Below are 7884 nucleotides of genomic sequence, written 5' to 3'. Positions count from 1 at the left end.
TAATATGCAAACCGACCAAATGGTGGAACGACCATTTACTATGATGTGCACTGACCACCAAGGGGCAGACGCTTAATGCAGGAGCTGCCCCCTCGTGGTCAGTGTGCTCCCACAGGGGGAGCACTGCTCAGCCAGAAGCCGGCCCATGGCCGGCAAGCACAACTGCCACCGTGGGAGCCTCTCCCAACTCCACAGCAGCACTATGGAGCGGCGAGCGGCGGCAGCAGGCGCAGCGGGCCAGGATGGGAGCGAGCAGTGCGGCGCCAGGCCCTGATTTGCACACTGCTACATCCCCCAAGGGATCCTGGATATTTTTTAAATTAATAAAAATAGTAAGACAAATATAAGTTAAAATTTGAAACAGTCAGCGAAATAAATACATTCTTAGAAAAATCTAAACTTCCAAACTGGTACAAGAAAAAATAGGAACCCTGTATACGCTTAAGTTTTAAAGAAAATGAAATGATTAATCAAACACCATCCCTCCCTAATATCTTTGGCCCCAGTGGATTTACAAGTAAGCTCTCAAACTTTTTCATTGTGGTGGTGGTTAATCCTCACCTGAAGGTACTTTTTTCCCCATTGATTTTTAGAGAGAGTGGAAGGGAGAGAGGAAGAAAGAGAGCGGGAGAGAAACATTGATGTGAGAGAGACTCATCGATTGGTTGCCTCCCACAAGCGCAAATACCCCAACCAGGGCGGGATTCGAACCTGCAACCCAAGCACATGCCCTTGGTCGGGAATTGAACCCTCGATCCTTCGGTGCATGGGCCGACACACTAACCACTGAGGACACTGGCCAGGAAAGCTCTCCTAAACTTTTAAAGAACAGTTGATGAGTATCTTGTACATGCTCTTAAAAAGTAAAATATAGATATACATATACATATACTACATATCATATAGGTAATATGCTCAGCTCCTTTCTTTAGGTTAATGCAGTGACTTTCAACCCATGTGCCACAAGAATTTTTAAAATAAGCAATACCACCCTAACAGGTTTGGCTCAGTGGATAAAGTGTTGGCCTGCAGACTGAAGGGTCCTGGGTTCAACTCTGGTCAAGGGCATGTACCTTGGTTGAGGGCTCGATCCCCAGTAGGGAGCGTGCAGGAGGCAGCTGATCGATGTTTCTCTCGCATCGATGTTTCTAACTCTCTATCCCTCTCCCTTCCTCTCTGTAAAAATCAATAAAATATGTTTTAAAAATTATTTGTAAAAAATGCAATACCTATTTAGTCAGGGGCACTGACCTCTTTTCCCTTAGATTGTCAAATTTAAAAATGACAACAGCCAACACAACAATAGCCATCTGGTGTGAATGAAAAAAAATTATAGCTTTTTTGGGGGGGTCAGATCAGTAAAAATACAATATACCTTTTTTTTTGGTGTGCCGCAAAATTTTAGTAATTAGTGCACGTGTGCCATAAGATGAAAAAAGGTTGAAAATCACTGTGTCAATGCAATCTTGACTTTAAAACCAGGGAGCATGTTTATAAGAAAGAACAACATGGTTCACCTATCCATGCAGATTTTAAAAGCCATTAAATAAAAGGACCTGCCCTGGCCATTATGGTTCAATTGGTTGGAGCATCATCTCAGGCACCAAAAGGTTGCCTGTGGATTCGATCCCCGTGGGGGTGAGTACAGGAGGCAGCTGATTGAGGTTTTTCTCATATACTGATGTTTCTCTCTCTCTCTCTCTCTCTCTCTCTCTCTCTCTCTCTCCCTCCCTCATTCCCTCCCTCCTTCCTCCTCTCTCTCAAAAAAAAATCAGTAAAACATATCCTTGAATGAAACGAAATATTTCACATCCCCTTTTCCCATAAGAGGAGAAAGAAGGGCCCTAGCCGGTTTGGCTCAGTGGATAGAGCGTTGGCCTGCGGACTGAAGGGTCTCAGGTTCGATTCCAGTAAAGGGCACATGCCCGGGATTACGGGCTTGATCCCCAGTAAGGGGTGTGCAGGAGGCAGCCAATCAATGATTCTCTCTCATCATTGATGTTTCTATCTTTCTCTCCCTCTCCCTTCCTCTCTGAAATCAATAAAAATATATATTTTAAAAAAGACTTAAAAACCTATGTCCAACTTATCTCTCTAATTCTACCTCTATTTCGGTACAGGAAATTCTACAGGCAAATGCCTCTGCTCTTGTCCTTTCCACTCTGCTCCTTTAAAAAAAAAAAGAGGAGAAAAAAAGCATTTGAATTACCAGCCAATTGTTTTGACTTTAGACTCTCTGGAAAGTTCAATTATCCTCCACAGAGCTTCCCACTTTCCTATTATTGAGAGTTGAAAACTGGGTCTCCTGGGGAAATTCTGATCACAAGGGCCCTAGCTCCCATGGCTATTAATTTTCTCTCTGGCAAAAAAATAAAAATAAAAAGAAGCTTTCTGATGTAACACTGTCCCCCAGAGCCTCTCTCTTCAGACAACTTTGTCATCACTACACAGACCCAGGCAAGATTCATTCACCAAAGGTGCCGGATTCCAGGGTAAGAATTGAAGTGTGTGTTGGGGCTAAGAGGGGCTCTCTCAGACCCTGGCCAATGAAGGTGAGAATCTGGAACCCCACTGTTTGTGGGCAAGAAAACCCCAGGGACTGGTGGCTTTATAAGTAATTTCTATAATCACACTGTTTGACTATATGCACTTGGAGAGAGAGGAATGGTACATTGATCTTAATCCTTTCCAGCTTGCAGTTAGGCATTCGACCATTTGTTTAATCCAGTGGTTCTCAACCTTCTGGCCCTTTAAATACAGTTCCTCGTGTTGTGACCCAACCCTAAAATTATTTTCGTTGTTTCTTCATAACTGTAATGTTGCTACTGTTATGAATCGTAATGTAAATATCTGATATGCAGGATGGTCTTAGGCGACCCCTGTGAAAGGGTCGTTCGACCGCCAAAGGGGTCGCGACCCACAGGTTGAGAACCGCTGGCTTAATCTCAGTTGATAGCACTGCCGTGAGGCTGAGCATACCAGGGGAGGTCACCTGTGTTCAAGTCCATACTTGAACTTGCACAGAAGCTGCTGAGCTGAGCTGGGAAGACCGGTAGCTCTTGATCATTACTGAGAGATTGGATTTAGGAAATGCTCCCTGGCACAGCCCGGAGATGCCTTCAGCTCCCTTCCAGGGACAGTTTAAAACAGATACGCTGAAGGCCTCCAGGTAAAACCAGACCAGCTTGGAGAGCCAGAGCAGAGAGCGCCACGCCTCTGTCGAACCATCAGAGGAGAGAGAACACGCGACTTGGAACCGGTCAGATGGGTTCCCGACTCTGCCAGTCAATCCCTGTATCAACTTAAACACATCACCACACTAAGTATTTTATTTTATTCATTCCGAAAATGCTTATAGAGCGCTCGCCATGTGGCTGGTGTGGTTGGGAGTCAGGGTCAAACAGACAATGAAAGCAAAGTGTTTTGTGAACAGGGCTCTCAGGTCCCTTGTTATTTGATTACCAAACTAGTCAAGAGAGGGAAAGGCAGGGCTGCCTGTACTAGTATCTCTGATGGGCCAGAGGCACTTTTGCTTCTGTAAACTTCTTCCTCCATATTTTACAGCTTGTTGTTGGTACAAAGACACTTATTCTCCACGTTGGAGAGAGTCATCTTTGTCCTTCTGAATTTAAAAGAAGTCAAAACATTTTTGTGGACTTTCTATGTCCGATGGAGAAAGGGCTCAGTCGTAGGTGAGACTCTGGGAAGGTTTGATTCGCAACAGGAAGCCAGCTAACTCCAGTGCCTCTTCTTGCACCTCTCATTCTCAGCAACGGAAACCAGATCTGAAATGCAAGCAGCAATGAGAAAAACGTGAAAAGGTGGGATTTTAAAGGCCAACTAGGAAAAATGGCTGGAGGAGTTCTTCCGGGTGTGAAGGAGCTGATTTAGGACAAGGAGGTAACAAACTCTAAGCTAAGACTTTTCTCGGTCCAGTCCTGCCCACCTGCCTGGGCAGGGAAGCTGGGTGTAGTGGAGGGAGCCATCTTCCCCCTAAACATATCCTGAAAGAAGAATGTGTGCAAAGCCCAAGACAAACCATGACAAGGGGGTCACAATCCCACCGGAAAAGCTGCTCACAGGGACCCCGAAAGCCAGAGCAGGGAATGCGCTGGTCTGTGGGCTCATCATCACCAAAGGGACCACCTGGTAATTCCGGAAGGGGAGGTGAGGTTAGGAGAACACAGCACTGAGTGTGTGAGGGAAGGAAGGGGACCTTCTATGGGTAAGACATTGGGAGATGCCACATAGTCTTCAGAAGTAGAGATCCGAAATACCAGAGTCAGTGGCATTGCGTTCATATCATCTTCCAGACCAATCGACACTTCTCGGAGGTAAAGCAGAGTTGACCTACACAGTATTTCTCAAGGCAGAGGCTGAATGGCCATTGACCAATCAGCAGCGATGACCACCAGGCCGGAGCTGGGTGAGTGACCGGGGGAGCGCCATGGCAGGGACATCCAAGAGAACCCTGGACCCCAGACCAGGCAATAAGACAATCATCAAATCGGGGAAGTAACAGAACATCATGGGGCCAGGAAAGCCAAGGGTTTGCTTGGGGAAGAGGGAACTGAGTAACCCATTTCCTTTAGCTGGAAAGTAAGATTTGAAGGAAAATGCAGGGAACTCTGAAGTTATACGAGCATTTGTTTAAAAATGGATCCTACCACTTGTTTGCTGAGTGATCTTGGGTTAATGTATGAGTTTCCTGTAGCCGCTGTAGCCAAGTGCCACAAACTGGATAGAAAAATAGAAACCTATTCCCTCGCTGTTCTGAAGGCCAGACGTTCAAAATCAAGGTGTTAATGAAATCGATTTCACCTGGAGGCCCTGAGGGAGACTCTGTCCAATGCCTCTCTCCTAGAGTCTGGTGGCTCTTGTCATCCTTGGTGCCCCTGGCTTGTAGCTGGGTGACTTCAATCTCTACCTCTGTCTTCAAATGATCATCTTCTCTGTTTCTATGTGTATCCTCTCTTCTTCTCATAAGGACACTAGTCATTGAATTTAGGGAACACCTAAATCCAGAATTATTTCAGTTCAAGATCCTTATCTAAGTACATCTGCAAAGATCCTCTTTCCAAATAAGGTCACAGTCACAGGTACCAAGTGGATCTGAAATTGGGGACAACATTATTCATTAATCCGGTATAGTGAGTTACTACACTTCTTTGAATCTCTGTTCCATCTTTCATACAGACAGATAATAACATCTACTGACAAGAATCAAATAAATAAAAGCCTATAGAATACTTCAAATTATCCCACCCAAAGTGTCAATAGTGCCAAGTTTGAGAAACCTGTGTATTGACGACCATCAGCCATTCTTGGATCTTAGCAGGGTGCCTGGTACATAGTAAATGCTTAATAGAAACCAGCTCTTTTCTTTCCTTTAAGTGGGGGTGGGGTGGAGATATGGGTAAAAAAAACCAAGTACAGTGTCCAATTGAAATTCCTTTGACGAAGTCCAGTGGGACTGTTTGGCTATGAATTGGCCTCAAAGGATCTGATTAAAGAACAAACCCTTCTCTATACATAGACATGGAGACAATGCAATTGTCCAGGGATTTAGGTTGACACTAGTTTTATTTATATTTCCTTTTAAATGTCCCTGGAAAGTCAACTTCACATATTAATCTCTAGGCACATATGAGACATAAAGTTGAACGACCACATCAATGGACTCAAGAGACCTCCCAGAGGTTCCAGTTAAGGTCAGAGAACGGTGTTGGGTTTCAGTTAAAAGGTTTCTCAACCTTGGCACTATTGAAATGTGGGACTAGATAACTCTGTGGTGGGGCCGTCTTGTACATTGCAGGTTGTTCGGCAGCATCCCTGGCCTCTGCTCACTATATGCCAGTAGCACCTCCAACTGTGACAACCCCAAAATGTCTCCTGGGTCGGGGAGAAGACAAAATCACCTCCAGTTGAAACCCACTGAGTTAAACGAATAACAGGGGGCTTGTCCTTTCAGAAGAACATTACTGAGAATGACCTGGAATTGATAAATTTTTGCCAGGCAACTGGAGAAGGGTTATAATGTTGAACAACGTCAACAAAAAATATAATGTGCATTGAACGGTCTTATTATATTCCAGACCCTGAGCTAAGCACCAGGCATATACTGTCCTACCATATGAAGTGGTTTCGGAAGTCACCCAGCCGATTGATCTTTTTTAATGTGTCTATTTCCCCTACAATATGAATAATAGTTGTGAACTTAAGTCAAGAAATTACCATGTGCTAAGCTCTTTAATTCACTGTGTCATTTAAAAAATGTTTATTGATTGATTGGTTTTAGATAGAGGAAGTAAGAGAGAGAGAAAAACATCAATTTGTTGTTCCACTTATTTATGCATTCATTTGTTGCTTCTTGCATGTGCCCTGACCAGGGGTCAAACCCGCAACCTTGGTGTATTGGGACAATATTCTAACCGACTGAGCTACCAGCCAGAGCTTTCATTGTCTCATTTAGTACTAATGGCTATTCCTACAAAGGTGTCATTTCTCCCCACACACAGATGGGGAAACTGAGTTCCAGAGAGGTTACTAGAAAATAACTTGCCCAAGGTCACAAAGTCACAAAGGTATCATGAAGCTGAGGTGGTATTCAAATCTTGTTCTAAGCTCACAGTGTATTCTCTTAATTATATGACACGCAATCCACACACAGCTCATTCCTTCTCCTTGAAATGATCTACCTTCCTCTATCTCCTTAGAAAATAACCCTACCCAACTTCCAAAAATCAGTGCGAAGGTCTGCCCTTCTGCAAAGCATTTTCAGACACCCTACAAGCAGAGTTGGGTATAGGCCCCTGGGAACCTCCAGCACAATATATGTGTCTTTGTTGCATTCTTTTTCATACTGTCCTAGTGTGATTTGCTTACCTGCTTGCGCCTCCTGCCAGACTCTAAGTTCTCTGAGGGCAGTGCTAAGAGGTCTTTGTTTCTCCAATTCATTCATCTGTATTGAATAAGACAGACACCACCTCATGAAGCCCTTCATTCAATTTAGGGGTATTTCCTGTTAGTCGGGTCCATAATGGGCCTGTCTGGTTTCCAGTTGGGTCTTCCCTCTCCTTCTTATAACAGTTAGATTTTGAGGGCAGCTCTCTCCTGCCCAGAGCAGTTGCCCTCAACCACATTGTCCAAAAACGTTTTCTCTAGTAAGTTACTAAAGGATCACTCTGCTTATATTTTTATATTTATTTTTATTTAAAAGTACATGGATTACTTGTTTCTTTGTCTCTTATGTCTCTCATGAGAGCAGGGACTTGTCCGTCTTTTTTACCACTGTGTAGTTTATGACTCCTTCCGTGATTGGCACTTAGGAGGAGGGTCAAATTTCATTGAATGAATGAATGAATAAATAAATGAACAAATAGTTGGGGACATGATAATAAAGGGCCTTTGTGTGAAGGAAAATTAGAATAGGCAGTAATTTGAGAAGGGCTTAAGTGCCAGCTTTAGTGTGGCATTGACATGGGCAAAACAGAGGGAGAGTTGGAGAGAAGGGGACAGTCAGCAGTTAGGCAAGGGAAAAAACCTTGACCGAGTTTCATGATTAGAAGGAATCAAATCAGAAAAGATGAAAGCTATCCAAGGTGAGTATAATCAATGATTTGGGCACCAGAGGGTCTTGAGTAGACACCCACCCAATACTGACCCTTCTTGGTCTCTAAGCAGCTCACCGCCTTTGGACATCTGGTAAAGCAGACCTCTGCAAGGATCTATGCAAGGTTGAACCCTCCTGGTTTTAAAATGCTGGCTCCACTATACTTCTCTATACACATCTCTGTTCTTTCCCATTGATGATGGCAACGGAGGCCACTTTGGCCCAGAAGTTCTCAGTGTTGGAGGTGATGGGTCTGAACAATTCCAGGATGC

This window comes from Myotis davidii, unplaced genomic scaffold, assembly GCF_000327345.1.
Source record: "Myotis davidii unplaced genomic scaffold, ASM32734v1 scaffold1203, whole genome shotgun sequence".
Classification (NCBI taxonomy): domain Eukaryota; kingdom Metazoa; phylum Chordata; class Mammalia; order Chiroptera; family Vespertilionidae; genus Myotis; species Myotis davidii.
Note: the sequence above shows the minus strand (reverse complement) of the source record.